We start from the raw sequence: 17,060 nt of genomic DNA, 5'->3' as shown, positions 1-17,060 counted from the left end.
AACTTCTCCTCACATTCATCTGTCTACTGCTCGGCAGTGGTAAGGAAGAGAGTATTGGTAGCTGTCCAGGAATATGATTATGGTATGGATATCTGCAGCTCAACCTGAGTCTTAGCCAGCTGGAATTTGGCAGGGAAAACTGGATCTTAAAAAGTTTCCACCTCAGCCCCACAGGACTTTGGTGCCCAGGTACTCTTGTAACATTTGAACTTGGCTCCTGAAAACTTGCACCCTCCTGGCTGATAGGTAAATGATGGGAGCGACTCTGCCATTATTCATGGGTCATCCTCCGAAGCCCAAGACTTTCTGTTAGCAAAATGCATGATACAGACAGCTGACTGCTCTGGATATACATAACATTTCACTCACCTTCAGATTGCTTATTGAATAACCATTTCTGGGGCTGTCCTGCTTGCACAAGGGAAGGTGCACACATACTGATAGCAGTGGCCCTGTCCAGGCTATGGATTTAGACCTGCTATGTCCTTTTCCAAATTCTGTGCAGTATCACTGAGTTTCTTACGCAAGAATCACACGCAGCAAACTACATTCTTGGTGCCTACTGTCTGGTAGACACAAAGTACTCTGGAAGCTCCATACCAGCTTTTCATATGAAAAATGCTCTTTAATCTGTTTATCATTGCCCTCCTCTTAAGCCTGAGGATATCGGAGTACTGGGGGACCAGGAGACCACTGTATGGCCATATAGTCTGGGTACAAGAATATCGGGTGGAACTCCCTAGTGATGTACCGATATACTGATGTACTCACACCACCTCCCAACACACTACCTTGTCTCTGGAGGGTGATGCAGTACAACAGCTTCCTTAGCTCAGGCTGAGTCATTGGAGGCATCTCCTAGGGAAACAGCATCACTCTGACGCTTGCTACACTTCACACCCAGGGTTATCAACCTGGCAGGTGAAGGGAATCTGAGGCCTCTGTTCACTTATGGTAGGAGAACCAGCCACAGACTGTTAGACAAAGATTTTTTTCCCCTGAAAGTTTACTGGAAACTTCCACTTGCAAAGATGGAAGTTTTTAGCACTTTTGTCTTACTGGGTCTGGGATCTTGGAGGACAAAGCAGAAAAAGAAAGGAAGAGCAAATATTCACACAGTCTCTCTCTCTCTCTCTCTCTCTCTCTCTCTCTCTCTCTCTCTCTCTCTCTCTCTTTCTTTCTCTCTCTCATTCCAAGATTATATCCAGGAGCTGTGCTTTGAGAAATTCAACTTTCAGAAATTAAACAACCAAGGAGAAAGAGATGCCTATAACCCAGCCCCCAAGAGAGGCTGGGTTGCAGGGTTAGTAACACCCAGAGAACTGAAGGGTCCTCTTCTCTTTTCACCAGATAGAGGGAGGTCAAGGGCGTCCAAAAGCTGATGATTTCAGAAGCTGGAAACTCCATATTCCATCTGCCATCTGCTGACTGAATGGTAGTTGTTACCATTTTCTCCTAATTGAGCTTCTTTTTTCTGTCATTGCTGTTATTCTGTAGCTGAGCTTAGGAGTGCTTGCCAACAAGGGCATGTGCACTCTCTGCAGGTAAGGGCAGTGGGCAGGGCTGAAGTGCTCTCCATCAGCTTTCCTGGACCTACCTGAGAGCTCGGGCAATGACTTGGTCACAAACACAGTGCTGATGCAGACAGGGCCTATGACCTTTCAGAGCATTTGGAAGAGGCCAAGCAAGCAGCCCAGCCATCCTTCTGCTGGCTTCCTCAGGACCCCAGAAGCCTGATGCCATTCAAAATCATTGGAGTAATTTGACATTTTGAAAGGAGTCCACTGTAATTTTTAGTCCAGGAAGCAGCCAGGCTCTTAGTAATTACTGGTGTTTACTACCTGGTGACATCCCTTCTAGCTCTAATCCCTAGTTCAGCTTCTCAGAGCCGTCCTGCTCAAGCTAAAGCAGCCACTGTTCTGTGCCACAGGGTGAAAGTCTGTCTTTCCCATTGATTTTTTCCAGGTCATCAATGCAATATGGATTAATACACACCTGGAAAGCATCTGAATGGCATCTTCTCGGTGCTTTCCAAGACTCAAATAATGCAGATCAACCCTGAACTCTCTAGATTATCTCTGGATTCCCAAGAGACTGAAACCCATGCCAGTGCAGCTCACCTCTGAGACATCAGAGTCCACATCACTAGAAATCTTGAAGCAAAAGGCTTATGTGTGGAATTTCCCAAGTCCTCCCTCACCCTGCTGCTTGGGTTAGTGCTCTGGAGGACACCAGCTGGCAAGCAGGGAGACGGGGAAAAGACCACTGAAGCGCTTCTGGGTGGACTGTGGGCACTGAGTGAGAAGAGAAGGCAAGGCTGGTGACAATTTCGATTTTGTGTTCGATCTTTGGTTTGGTCAGTTCACAGCTTGGGCATGGTTTCCACTTTGTGGATATGGACATGCTCTAGCAAAGCCTGCTGGGATTTATTTGAAGAGTCACATGATAGACTGCCACAGGTAAGCAGGGGAGGTGTTATGATCTAAAGGGGGAATGTCACTTTTGTCTTTACTGGTGTTCTGGAAGCTTCTCTATCATGCTTGTCATTGCTGGCTGCTCTTGTGGTTCACAAGGTCCTGGAGTTGAAAGATCAGATCAGCCACAGGTTCCAGGCCATGAGTTCTCTCCTTACTCACACAATGAAAACTGACTGTGTAGCTGCTGCCTCCCGGTCTGGAAGAATTCCCGATGCCAGTGCTCATGCAGGCCAGTGCAAGCAAGCATTCTCTCTGTCTCCCTCCCTCCCTCCCTCCCTCCCTCCCTCCCTCCCTCCCTCCCTCCCTCCCTCCCTCCCTCCCTCCCTCCCTCCCTCCCTCCCTCCCTCTCTCTCTCTCTCTCTCTCTCTCTCTCTCTCTCTCTCTCTCTCTCTCTCTCTCTCCAGCCCCCACACCTTTGCCTTTCATTTAGGAATGACCTAGGTGAAGAGGATCACTCACATAAAGCGATCTCCAAAGAGCATTTGGAAGACTTAAAACATTTCCCAGAGATAAATTACTTGATTAAAAAAAAACAGACTCTAAGTTATACCAATTGCTTACTTTAAGTAACTTTATAACAAGGATGGAGTTCCTTGGTAAGTGCTGGTCTTTATCAAAAAGCCCTTTCCTGGAAAAGGACTCAGGCTTTTGATTGATTTGTTTTTATTCAGAAAAGCTGGAGTGGAGTTAATTTTCTATGTTGAGAGCTGGTCATTGCTTCTGCCACTGACAGGACTACAATGGGCAAAAATGGAACATTTCCTTCTAGCGGGATTGTGGTGAACTGAGCACTAAAGAGCGTATGGGAAATAGCTTTCAAGTGATTATTTTTGTTTGCTCAAATGCTTGACTATGAGGATTGTTATTCCAGCTATACACAGAAAGAGCATGGAAAAGAAGCTAAGCCTGGCCTCCTATTATAACAACAATGGAAAAAAAAATCAAAGGACACATCACACGTTGTTTTAAAGACCAAGTGCCTGTAGGTTTCCAGGGACTGCCAAGTAAAAAACAAATACGGGACTCAGGATCTACATTCAGGGCTCAGGGTTCTTTCCAGGCCTCCTTAAAAGACTCCCATTGGGTCACTACAACACATCGTGAAGGGATATGTGAATTTTCTTGTTTAGTCTGCAAAGCTTGGGCCTCTGGACTACAGTGCCAGGCTTTGTAGGGTGAATAATACATCTTCAGATGCCTCAGGGTTTGAGAAATTGGACTCCAGCTGCCACTGCCCCAGCTGGGTTTAGAGAAGGTGACTTTTATGGTTGCTACAGAGGTCACCTCCCACTGCAGCGCCATCTAGTGAGCAGAGCTCCACAGATGGAGTCAGCTCAGAAAATCATTTCCCCCTTTTTAATAAGGGTAAAGTAGGAACCACAAGTGTTTGGGAATTTTACTATTGCTATTATTTTTAGAGTAAGGTCAATATGTTGAGAAGCCTTGAAGCTCAGAGTCAAAAATGGCTAGAAAACCAACTACAGGATTTCAAGTGACCTTGACAGACCCAAGAACAATCGTGATAACCTAAAGCTCTGATCGTCTCTGGTCCAGAGCAACAACAACAACCAAAACCCTACAGCCCCAATTCCCGTTCTGTGTTCACAGTGAGCCAGGGATGCTTGGAGCACAGGGAAGCAATGACAAGGGAGATGAAACAGCTGGTGAATGGCTTTCAGATCATCCATCGACCGACTTTAAACCTGAGACCGTCCCATTTGATAGCTGGGCCGTCAGACTGGAATCTAAGGCTCTGTACTCATGGTGGGTAGGCGGGATGCTTACAGGGTCCTTGTTCATATTGGCTCTAGTCCCACAACAGAGGAGACTAAATAGAGGATCTTGGCATCGGAGGTTCAATTCACTGCCTCCTGAACAACAGCAGCAGTGATTCATGGCACCCGTAACAAGGCTGCCCTGGTACACTTTGACTTGGCTTTTTGTTTCATTCAGTTTCGAGAATATTTCTGAATCTTTTTTTTTTTCTTCCCCCAAATGTTGTTTTTCCCCATTTGGCACTGAAGCTCTGGAAAAAAAAAAGCCAAGGACTCTCAGAGATACAGCAAGGCATTTTACACTTATTCTGACCAAATCTGCAGGTACTGTCTCTCCTTTGCCTGGGCCCGTTTTTCCCTCTGTGCATCACTACTCGTTGTAACGGCCTCTTCCTATTTCATGACCCGACATGGGCCTAACCTACCAGTCTTCCTTCTCTTTTCTCCACTGTGTCAAATCAACACTTCTATCATCCTTGTATTCAGGTGTCGGTCAGTCCATCTGCCCCCCCCCCCCCCATTCATTCTTTCCTTCTTCTTCAGCCCATAACTAACTGCTGCACCCAGGTTGTTGGCACCTCTCTTCAGAGTTGTAACGATGCCCTTATAGGTCTACAGGCTGTGTTGATCAGCCCAGAGTTTTGCTCCACTTCCACTCCGAGTCAGAGATAGCCTTCTGTAAAGCTGATGGGATCATGGGCTTCCCTGATAATGAAACAAAACTAAACTAAATACTGACAGCCCCGTTGGTCCTTAGAAAGAGTCTAATGCAGCTTTCCTCTGAGGCCACTCTCCTCCCATATGCTGCACGTCCTGAGCCTTGTTTACAGGCCTCCTTTCAACCCCACCACCGTCCATGGTCACAACTTCCTCAGTTATCAGGAACATAACTCAAGTGTCAGGTTCTAATATTGCAGGCCATAGAAGTCCATGGGAAAGAGGGGCAAGAAAAGCATCTCAGAGGCCTGACACGTAAGAGGATGGTAATGCCTGGTTCCCAAAGTAGTTGACTTCCATAGTAAGTGTTTGGCACAGATTTGTAAGTGTTTAAGGGATGAACACGACAGCAGGAAACAGCAGTTTGGCCATGTGGTCCCAGATTCCAGAGTCCAGGAGAAGCTCTGCCTCTGCCCACTGCCAGTGGGCTTGGATACCCCATGAACCTAAATCTTTCCTGTTCTTTCTCTGACAAAGGCCTCGGCTGTCCCACACGGCACAGAGATGGACATACCAGATGGCGTTGCTAGCACCATCAACCTTCTGAATACCAAAGAGAATCTTCTGAGATGAAGCAGAGGGGCAGATGACAAAGTGTGTTTCAGGAAGACAAGAACTTGGATCACTGATGTTATAGGACAGATGAACTCAGGACCCTAAAGAAGCCATGCAGATTCAGACTTTTTCTAAGCAACGTTTTTCAGATTCCAATAGCCCTGGCAACACCCTGCTTGCCTTATCACTCACCCAGGGTTTGTATTCTACAGAGCCTCCTTTGAGAAGCAATGCAGAGCTTGCAGAGCTGTGGCGCAGGCACCGGCGGGCACCTGGAAGCTTTACATCTGCAGGCTTTGCTCATCAGTGCCTTGCCCAGGACCTGACTCACAGCCAAGGCTCAAAAGATTCTTGCCTCACGGACTGAAGATGGAGAGCTTGAGGTTGGGGAGGTCATGGCATCTGTAAGGCCAGCCCTGTAGGTGGGGCGGGGCGAAGAAGGATTCAGGCTTGCCTGACAATGGCCCAGGAACAGTAAGGTCACCAGAGCTGATCTTTTCTGTGAGCACCACCCAGTCCCCAGCCTCACCCTCCCCGTGTCTACTCCTGTAGCCTTTCAGCTGTCAGTCTCTGACACCAAAGCGCCACACTGATTAGACTTGGCTGTAGTCAGGCACATTTGCCTCGGATGCTTCTTGTTGGATAAAACCTTTCTGACCTTCAAGAAAAAAAAGCTATTGTGTGGCAGAGGACTTGGTGGTAGGGCTTATTCTGAGCAGGGCCCACTCCACACTCTGTTTAATACTCTACCCATCTGTAGGGATAGCCTTGGCTAAGGCAAGCAAAATTGAACTCAGTGCCCACTGAGCAAAAGGTGTGGTTTGACGGGGTGTTGGAGTACCAGCTGATTGTTTCTTCTGAGATGGTATTCTCTGTTACAGCATGACGGGAGTCCCCTAAGGTTTCAGTGGAATTCCCCTTTCCCCTTTGTTCTTTCCTGCAATGAATTACATTCCTTGCAAATGTAGCTCAAACTGTCCTGGAACTTATTCTGAGGCCAAGACTGTCCTGAGACCTTGTGGCAATTCTCTTGCCTCCCCCTCCCCAAATGCTAGGAGGACAGGGATGCATCACCACACCTTCCTCTTCCTTTTCTGATGTCTTCTAGTTTAAAACGGGAGAGAAAAGATCCAGGGAATGTCCCAGTGCAATTCTCTTGTGAGCCATTGTGAGCTTCAGGTGAGTACAGCTGGGGGCTTGCCCTACCTCTGCTCTAGGTGACAAGGCAGGTGCTGAGGGGAGTCTAAACATAGTACATTTGTGTCAAAGAAGAGCCAGTCTTCAGGCTCTTCCTGGTCAAACTGCTATCTGACTGAAGCAGACATGAACCAGGTGTGCAGCCAGCACAAGGATGGAGGCTTTACCTTGGGCTTAGAAGCCTCTTGGAAGGCTGGCACTTAGCCGCCATGGTGTGGTGATATTTTGTTTGTGCTTTAACAAACAAAGCTTGCCTAAAGATTGGAGTGTGGAACTAACCACTAGTTAACCATAGAGGCTGGGCGGTGGTGGCATACACCTATAATCCCAGCATTAGGGATACAGAGGGAGAAGGATCTCTGGGAGTTCACGGCTACCCTGGGCTACATGAGATTGATTCAGTCTAAAAGAGAAACAGAGTCAGGTGGTGGTGGCTCACACCTTCAATCCCAGTACTTGCAAGTTACATGCCTTTAATCCCAGCACTAAGGAGGAGGAGACAGAAGGGATGTGGCTGGCAGAAAGAGGAATAAAAGGCTGGAGGAGACAGGAGCTCATTGCATTCAGTCAGAGGATTTGTAGGGACAGGATCGCCCCTTTGGTCTGAGGATTCAGTAGAGGTAAGAACTAGTGACTGCTCTGCTTCTCTGATCTTTCAGATTTCAGTCCTATACCTGACTCTGTGTTTTTATTATTAAGCCCACTTAGAATTCACACTATATCATGGAATGAAGAGTGATAACCTTCAGCCCCATGTTACTTTAAGGAGGTTTTGCCTCCAAGTCAGTTCAGTCCTAGTCAGATTTACCACCAAATAAATCATGAAACATTCAGTTTGCAGACAGTAGCCCATGAACTCATGGTATTATATCCAGTGTTCAAATGAGTGAAGCTGGAGTCAGAATGTTAATTGTGCCTCAGTTCATACATTTGAGACCTGAATCTATCCATCCTACTTTCAATAGAACCTAACCTGCCACTTCCTCGACCACACCACGGTCCCCTGCTTCTTTATGCTGGATGTGCAGACCCTGTGGCTGGGAATATCCCCAGGTGTGTGGGCTCCATGACTGTGATATGTCCCTAATGTGTCCCCTGTATAAGATGAGCCACACCTGATAGACACTATGAAGGTAAATTTGTACCCTCTGAGACATCTTCTCAATTGCAAGACCTTCATGGTTGTGGGCCAAGTGCACACGTGGGACCTGTCATCACCCTGTGACTTCAGGGCACTTCCTCTGGTTGAGGCATAAACTGTCTTTACTGAGCCAGGATCCTGGTGTGCTAATGTTTCCCTTGCTGGGGGACAAACAAGGACCCTCGAGTTGTAGCATTAGCTCCCACGTCTCTTTGGTGGTGGTGGTAGTTGGGTAAATTAGAAAATTCAGAGGTATTCATCTTTTCCTATCTATCTTTACAGAACCTTTAAGGACAAATTTTTATACATTCCTCTCCTCGTGTGTCCATACACTTATATCAGTTCATAAATAAAATATACAGCTGCCTGGCTGAAATGTATCACCTGCTGCCAAGCTTCCTTCTGCAGGTTAATGCTGCCTGCCAAGGGAGCTGCCCTGGTTTGTGGTGGCTTGCGATGACCTACTTGTATGCGGCAGTCCGAGCCTCGCTTAGCAGTGAGTTGTGTGTCTGAACAGATTGCACACACTCACGTTATTTTAGTTTCTTATCCCCCCGCCCCCAGATCAATACTATGTACATGGAGGTTGCTGTGCAAACTTTACATGAGCAGCTGACAGTAGCCATGCTTTTGGAAGAGGCAGGGGATGAAGACCAGTTTACACTGTTTAGCATTCTAGTTCTACTCACTCTGGCCATAATTGACATCCTCCCTCTAACAGCCCTCAGGATCCGCTGCTTCTGGAAGGAAGGACCTTCAAACCGGAACTCACCTGAGAACTGAGTCTTACTGTGCAAAGCTGAGGTGTGGGAAGGGAGCTAACTGACAACTGAAATTGGTGGTTATAAGTTCCAGTAGGTACCTGCCAATCACAGCAGCATATCAGAGCCTCATTTGGCCCAGAAAGAACTGGAAATTATTAAATAATTCTTGAATAATAATCTGGGCACAGGATAGTCTCCAAGTCAGAGGGTTTAATCACCACGACCATATCTTAAAAAGAAGCCTCAGATTTTTTCTCATACTTTTTGCAAAAGTCAGGGCTTTGGACATTGTAGCTATTGCAGGGGATGCTCACTGTTAAATGGATCATTTAACTAGGGCTAGGTATGAAAAACTGGAGAAGGAAAACAGATGCATCTCTAGTCTTGTCCATGTTTATAAAAGCAACTAGAACAAACATGATGGATGTTGCAACACAGAGCCTACAGCTGCTTGTAGGCATGTTCAGCCTCATCACGGGCTTGGAGGGTTGAGAATTATTCTGTTTCTTGTAAACTAAATTACAACAAGTTGGATAAAAAAATCAATGGACTATTATTTATGTTCCATTTAATCCAGGTGTCTTAATAATGTCTACCTGGCCAAATATAGGATTGATTTTTCATTGCTGTGGGACTCACTTAGCCTCAAATAAAACTAAGCAAAACTAAGTCCAAATTGCCTACTTTCTCCCAGATGTTGGCATTTATAGTGGAAGAGAACACACTAAATTCATACACCAGAGACACAAGGAGGAGGAATTGGGGAGTTTTTGCTGTTTGTGCTTTTGACTAACAGAATTCTTATGATTGCAGGGCAAGCTCGAGATCTTTTTTCGTTTTTTTTCTTAAAGACTGATTCGTGTAGCCCCATCTAGCCTGGGACTTGCTCCGCAGGCAGCCAAGTTTGACGTTGAACTCTTAATTCTCCTGTCTCTACCTTCCAAGTCTCTAGGGATCACTGGTGTGTACCCCTATGACAATTTTGGGAGCTCAAGAGCTTGTTGCCTTTTTTCAAATCTTGACCAGGAACCCAGCAGGTGCTCAGCTAGCCAGCCAAGAAATGTAGCAGAAGATTGATCTGCAGACTAGAAGCCACACTTGCTATTCCACACTAACTTCGGGAGGAAACCCACTGGATTCTAAGCTGGTGGCTCGGACAATGAAACCAACAATTCACAGGTCAAGGAGGGCTGAGGAGAAGAGGGTCATGAAGACACCTCCACGGTTTCACAAATGCCTCCTAATGGGTCTAGTGTACAGTAATATCTGACAATTCATTTCCTCACTTAAATCTTATCTCAACTCCAACTCACATGCAAATTTTGTATAATGTTCAGAGACATCACACATCTCCCACTTAGCTAACATGTAAGCAAACTCTTATGTCAACATACATGTTTGTTCTGTACAGGCCCATATTATAATACAACTGTTATTTATTGAAAGTGCCATTTACACAAAGATTAGTATTATAATTTAGACTGGGATTTATGATGTGAACTTTCTATCTATAAAATAAAGGCACTGGTAGATGCTCCCTCGTCCAGGCACTGGTAGATACTCACTGGTCCAGGCATAGGTAGATGCTCACTGGTCCAGGCACTGGCAGATGCACACTGAGTCCCTGTGTGATAGAATTAGCTCTAAGGGGCAGCTGATCGCAGAATTGTCCTCAGTTCTTCTTCCTGAGTCAGACCCCACATAGCTTCATTGTCTCCTCATTCAGGAAGGCAAATGACCTCTAGCTTTTGCTTCTTCCATTCTTCACATCTGCAGCCTCTTTCATTTGTACTACCTGCCATGTCCTATAGGCATCTTGGGGGCTTTCCTGACACAGGAGGCAGAGAAGCATCAAAAGCTCTAAGAGACACTTGCATGCAAGAAGCTACCATGATGACAATCAAGTCTATTATTTGAGGCTAGCTCATTAACCCCTTGGAAGCTCAAGTTACTCTTTGGTTCTGTGGAATGATGGCTGGTTTGAAGAAAATTAATCTCAGTGGATATTAAACAGCTCAAAGAAACTCTTTTTAAAATGTATTGCCCTACCTCCAAGCCACAGAGGATGCTTTACCTGGTGATGGACAACATATAACCTTTCCTACCATTTCCATAGCCAACCTAGTTACCTATTACTCATACCTTCAAGCCTGGCCCCTCTTTCATTCTCTCTCTAGCCAACTGACTTTTTGTTGTGCTTTCAGACCATTCTAGCATTCACGCAATTAAGTGATAACATAAACCTAAATGGAATAAATATGCAGAAATAGTGGGGTGTTGGTGGCTCATGCCTTTAATCCTAGCACTCGGGAGGCAGAGGCAGGCAGATCTCTGTGAGTTCGAGGCCAGCCTGGCTTACAGAGTGAATTCCAGGACAACCTCCAAAGCAATACAGAGAAACCCTGTCTCGAAAAACAAACAGACAAACAAACAAAAATACACAGAAATACCCAAAGGATCCTGCCTTCCTACCCATGACAACCTTCCCCATTGAGACAGAAGAGCCCCTACTCTCTGGCACTAGGCAACTCTCTATTAGTCGATTTCAAGGCCATATAGTAGCCAATAATATGAAACGCCCAGCAGAGCTGAATAATTTCTGGAAATTGATGAAGTAATTGTAGTAAGAACTCCGAAATGACAGCTATGCTCTAATTGTGTCCTGTAGGTTCCTCCATACTGTCCTTTCAAAGGTTAGATAATATCCCTTTATGTGTACAAGCTGCATTTTCTCCCTCCATTCATTGATTGACAGGTTGGTTTCACACCTTAGCAGTTGTGAAGAATAAACATTCTTGGAGGTTTGGTCTTATTTGATTTGAAGAGGGACTCAGATGTGGGGGTGCTAGTTCGTATGATGGTTCCATTTTTAAGTTCTTGAAAGAATTTTGTCATGTAGCCTAAGCTGGCCTCAAACTTACTACACAGACCAAGATGGCCTTAAACTGCAGTATTTCTGCCTCAGGTTCCCAAGTCTCGAGGTTACAGGCATATATTATTGTGACCTGCTAATTTCATGTTTTTAGGTAGTTCCACACTGTCTTCTATAATCCAAGTCTTCTTCCATTTTTGAATCAGGTTATTTTTGCCATTGAGTGGTAGGAATCCCTCAGATACTTTGGCTATTGACCCTGACCAGGTCCATTGCTTTCAAACCTTTTTCCCTTTCTGTAGGTTGCTTTTTCACTCCACTGTTTCCTTGATGGAAGCTTTGTCTGCCCAGCCTTGTCGGGCTTTGGTCTTTTGTGTGTGTTATTGGTGTCATGGTCAAGAAATCATTGCCTAGACAAATGTCATGTTTAACTCTTTAAGTTGATTATTGTGTGTGGTGTGACATCAGGGTCCAGTGTCACTGATTCACATGGAGACATTCGATTTCCTTAGCACTATTGTTCTAAGGGATTCTCTTCCCATTGTGTTCTTTGTGCTCTTGCTGAGAAGTGTTGCCTGAATATGCATGGCTTTATTGCATCAACATAGACTGATAATTGAGAGCTTTCTTTCTTAGTCTTTTGATGTAACATATCAATTTTATGTAGTAATATACTGTCTTAATTGCTTTACTATAGCTTTTAATACGTCTTGAAATAAGAAAATGTAGATTCTCCAATATGATTCTACTTTCTCAAGATTGCTTTGGCCATTTTTGGTCTATATCAGTGAGTCTCAACCTTCCTAACGCTCCAACCCTTTTACACAGTTCCTCATGTTGTGGTGACCCCCAACCATAAAATTATTTTGTTGCTACATTTTGACTGTAATTTTGCTGTTATGAATTAGAACAGAAATATTCAATATACAAGGTATTTGGTATGTGACCACCATGAAAGGGTTATTTGTCCCTGAAAGGGTCACTATCCATAGATTGAGAACCACTGTTCTATATTTAGGATTATCTTTTCTGTCACGTGAAAAAAATACCATTGGAATTTCGGTGGGCATTACAAATGGATTTGTGTCTCAATTAGGTAGAATTAACATATAATATCTTCTCATTAATGTCTATTGCCAGGGTTTTTAGTTATCACTGTGCAAATCTGTCACTACCTTGGTCAAGTTTATTTCTGAGCCTTTTACCATTTTTGATACTATTTTAATGTTTGTTTGTAACTTCTTTTCTAGATAGTTTGCTGTTAGTGTTTGTATATTGGTTTATATTCTGTAGCTGAGCCCGTTCTTGACTTGAGGACAGCAGTCATGCGTGGTGGTGACATACAGGCAGAGGAGATTCAGTGGGCTCAGAACTGAGTTCAAAGGGAAAGTAGGCACAGGTTTGGAGGACTCTCAGGTCTAGGCAATCTCCAACAAAGACACTAACAAAAATGGCCAATCTGCATTTGATAAAGTGTAAAAGTCAAATAGCATCACTCAGGGCAGAGAATGAGGTTTTTTTTTTTTTGTATGGACGAGAAAGTTTGAGCATGATGTTTATTTTGCCTGGTGAGTTCTGCAAATGACTTTAGCCATTTGGACCACAAGTTGGAAGAGCTTCCCTTGTCTTGATGTTCTGTAGAACCTGTATGTGTCCATCCTTGTGAGGGATGTGATGTCTAGGAACTGGGTATTTAGATGTTCTGGGGAAACAGGCAGGAATGGAAGCCTACACTGACTACATAAACTTTTAAGACCCTCTGTCCTCTAGCTTGCTCTGCCATGGCTCTCTGAGTTAGCCATTGCTTTCTTTGCTCTTTGTATTTAGTGAACCAGATGCTCTTACTGGGGAGCCGGGGAGACGTACTTCCCTGCATCATTGTCATCCTGCTACATATTTTGAGATTTCCTGTCCCAAGCTGTAGTTGTGGTCATATAAAGAGCAAGGTTCAGGGCTGCTTACAGGGCACTGAAATGCTATCCTTGCTGTCTTGGAACAGGTGCTGCCAAATAGAGAGACTCCTAAATTCTGCAGGATGCTTCACAGGTGAGCTACTTCCCTTTTCATGACTGGAGAGCTTCGAAGCAGTGTGAGCCCAGGCTCAGGAAGAGAGAACTGAGTGGGCTATGAATGGACAGCTCTGATCTAGAGGCTTGTTCTAGGCTTTCTAGAATCTGACTGTTCCAGACCCTGAAGAGGTTCATTTTTCCCCCTGCTGGAGGTAAAAGAACAGAGGAGCACAGGTGATAAGACAAATCCTGAGGCCACCATTGCCACTTTGTGACCTTAAGCAAGTCAACCTGTCTCTAATCTCAGTTTCCTCAGATGATGTTAAATGAGATGATAGACACGCCCATTGACCTGTGCTCCTGATGCCCTGCCCGGCATAGAGCACATGCCGGTTCTCCTGTCTCCTGGTGACGTCCAACTCTTTATGACCTTAGCAGAAAGTGGGTTAAAACACGGAAAGAACATTAATATTTCATCTGGAGCCACCACTTAACTTTCTCCATCCTAAAATATTACAGCTTTCCCCCCACCCCCAAAGGGTAAAGAAGGCCCTAAGAAGATTAAAGCAGCATGTAAATTTCAGCTTAGTGTAAAGCTAAGTCCCTTAAGAAACCTCTCTTTGCAGAGAAGCTGAAGCTGGGCTGGGGTGGGGGGTGGAGGCAGCCCTGGGGCAGCTTGCACTAGTGGTCAGCTCTCAGGCTGAACAATGTTAGGACCACCCAGGGACTCACTAGGACGACCTAGGGGTGGCCATGGAGACCTTACAGTTCCCTGCTGAGAAGATGCTTTCAGTCGGAGGGCACTGAAGGTCTCTGCCTGGTGGGAAGGTGTGTGCAGGAAGCTGGGACTCCTGCACACTGGACCCATCCTAGTTTTAAGGCATCGGGTGACTGTGCATAGGATCTTAACCCCAGGGGACACAGTTTCCTCTCTGCCTAGTGGGGGTGGAAAGGATGATTTGGCAAAGTGTCACTTAAGGTAGAGTAAGGCAGAACTTGATAGTCATTCCTTCAGCTCCGGGTGCTGAGGATCATTTACCTGGGTGCATCTGGAACCAATTCAGACATTTGATACGTGGGTTTGACACGATGACTAAGCCGCTAAAGCAAGATTATTCAAATACTGTATCCTGGAAACTTGAAGTGTGTCCTCATCTGACTATCTGGATGGTACTTTTGCTGTTTACATAGGACTGAGCCTCATTCTGCTTAGCTATGAAATGGGCACAGAGCTTATAGCCATATCCAGGATCATGATGAACATCCAATTAAATAATTCGAGAAGAGTTCTCAGTGTGTAGATTAGTCATTAGCTGTTATTATTGTCATTCTAAAATTCTTTGGTTCACTCTGTGCTTATCCTGGATCTAATTGGAGGGTGATTATTCTCTGTAAGCCTCTTCAGTATAAAAATAGGTCCTCTGAAACGTGCTTCTTAATCTTTAAATGCATTCAACTTACCTGATAATATTGTTCAAACACAGATCTGGTTCCTGAGTCTGTGGGGCCTGGGACTCTAAGCAGCTCTTAGGTGCTTTCCAGGCTCCTTGAGCACAGAGATAAACTTTGAGTTGCCTGGTTTGGGGCAGTGGTTCTGGAATTGGGTGCATATAAGATTGCCCTGGGTGGGGCTTTAACAAGTCCTGTCATGACCCCCGGGTTAGACTGAAGTGTCTTTGACACAGGACGGAGCCTCCCAGTTGCAGCTCCCTGGGGGCTTCTAAGTATGCCAAGACAGGACCACCACTCTGGTAAGCTGCAAAACGGAGTCAAAGTGAAGGGCAAGAGAGGAGGAGAGCTCATGAAGATCGCCCAGGCAGGAGCAGGCCTGGCCCTTGTGTTTGGCCAGATTTCCCCGGGTTGTTCCCATACTGATCCAAAGTTGAGACTTCTGTTTAGCATTAGCTGTCCCTTAGTGTTTTCAGGTAGTGTCTTCCTGGACACATTCTCAAACGTATCCAAGGCCAAAAGCATAAGTCCCCGGAAGACTTCATTTTCAGGTGTGTGACCCTCTCACTTTTGGCCTAGCTTGCCAGGGTACCCTTGGCATTTGGTGTGGCAGTGGTGAGCTGAGGGGGCTTAGAGATGGGGAGAGGGGAGTGCAGGGCTTTGAGAGACAACTGTTTGTACCGTGGCTTTGCAAAAAGGGAGCATGCATCTTTGTTTCCTTAAGATGGAGCATGCTGCCAGAATACAGAGAGAAATAACTTAGGGAATGCTATGAGGGCCAGTGAGATGGCTCAGCAGCAAGGGGTGCTTGCCACCAACCCGATGACCCCAGTTTGGTCTTTAGGACCCATGTGGGAAAGTAGAGGGCTGACCTCAGAAAGCTCTCCTCTGACCTCCACTAAAATGTAAAAAGAAACATTTGAACGATGAACGAACAAAGTAGCAAGATGAGGAAGCACAGAGGACTCCAAGGACAACAGAAAACAGAATGGGCGTGATGTCAAAGGAGGGCGAACATGAGATCTTGGTGTCCATAAACAGCCAGGAGGATGAAGCACAGGCCTGGGAGAGCCCCGCAAGGGAGAGAGAGGCAGGAAGGGCCTGTGTCCCATGAAGCTTGAGTGGAGTCGGGAAGGAGTAGAGGCCCTGAGACAGACAGGTAAAAAGTGAAACCCGGCAGGAGAGAAGACAGCAGGGGCGGGGATGAGGGGCTGGGGGAAGAAGGCAGATGAAAGGAGGAAAGAGCCAGAAAGAAGGGGCCAGGGAGGGAGGCTAGAGCTGCCATGAGGGAGGGCATGCTTGTCCAGGGATTTGGGCCTGAGCAGAGCAGAACCAATGTAGGTGAATGGTCAGGAATCTCATGGTGTCTGGAACCGGAAGTTTACAAACTGCTCGATCCTCCTCATCTCAACTATCCTCTTCAAGACAGCAAAGTCCCTCCCACACAACAAATCCACCTCAGCTCAGCACCAGACATCATCTTTTAATACCACAGCAACTTTTTGGCAGCCTTCCCACCCACCACATCCTGTCCCCACCCCACCCCCCACCCCTACCAAGACACAACTGGACTGAACTCTAGGCATTTCCTTTCCAAATGTGGACTCAGCCTCCTTGTCCTGCAGACCCTCACTCTTCCAGGGTCACAGCTATTGTACAAATAACTTTTGTATAAGTTAGGGACAGGAGCCTGACTGGGGTCCTGGGTAGATGATACAGGGAAGGCTGTAGGTGAGAAAACAAAACAAAACAAAACAACAAAGAAACTGATCAAACTTAGCCAGGAAGGAGCTCTCCTGTGCTGGGGCAGCACGTGGAGCTGTCTCCAGAACTCCAGGGAAATTCTTCACAGGGACATCTCAACTGAGTAAAGTTATCAAAGTGCCTCGGGAAGGTTTGGGTCAGCACAAATATCCCCTGCTCCAGGCATGCATTTCGGAAGAAGGCTGGTAGAAGGCGAGGTGATTCCAGGGGTTTGAACGGGAGCAGGGGAGGGAAGAGGGTGGCACTCAGTATTGTGGAGTGTTTGTCCCAGATCAGATGAGGCAAGAAGAGACAGGAAGGGTCAAGCTTTTGGTCTCAGGCAGGGACAAAGCAGAGTTAA

At 45.8% G+C, this 17,060-nt stretch overlaps 1 protein-coding gene and 1 long non-coding RNA gene across 2 annotated transcripts in view; one reads left to right on the top strand and one right to left on the bottom strand.

Moving 5' to 3' along the window:
- Positions 1-17,060, bottom strand: part of Slc9a9 (solute carrier family 9 member A9) — a 534,247-nt gene that overhangs the window by 19,160 nt on the left and 498,027 nt on the right. The window lies entirely within an intron of this gene.
- The window catches only part of LOC110342872, a 30,969-nt gene continuing 27,403 nt past the window's right edge, over positions 13,495-17,060 (top strand). The window contains exon 1 of the long non-coding RNA XR_002385045.2: positions 13,495-13,544. This is a non-coding gene — a long non-coding RNA (uncharacterized LOC110342872). The remainder of the gene's footprint in view (positions 13,545-17,060) is intronic.

This window comes from Mesocricetus auratus, unplaced genomic scaffold, assembly GCF_017639785.1.
Source record: "Mesocricetus auratus isolate SY011 unplaced genomic scaffold, BCM_Maur_2.0 Super-Scaffold_100691, whole genome shotgun sequence".
Taxonomy (NCBI): Eukaryota; Metazoa; Chordata; class Mammalia; order Rodentia; family Cricetidae; genus Mesocricetus; species Mesocricetus auratus.
This window is presented reverse-complemented; position numbering and strand designations above follow the sequence as displayed.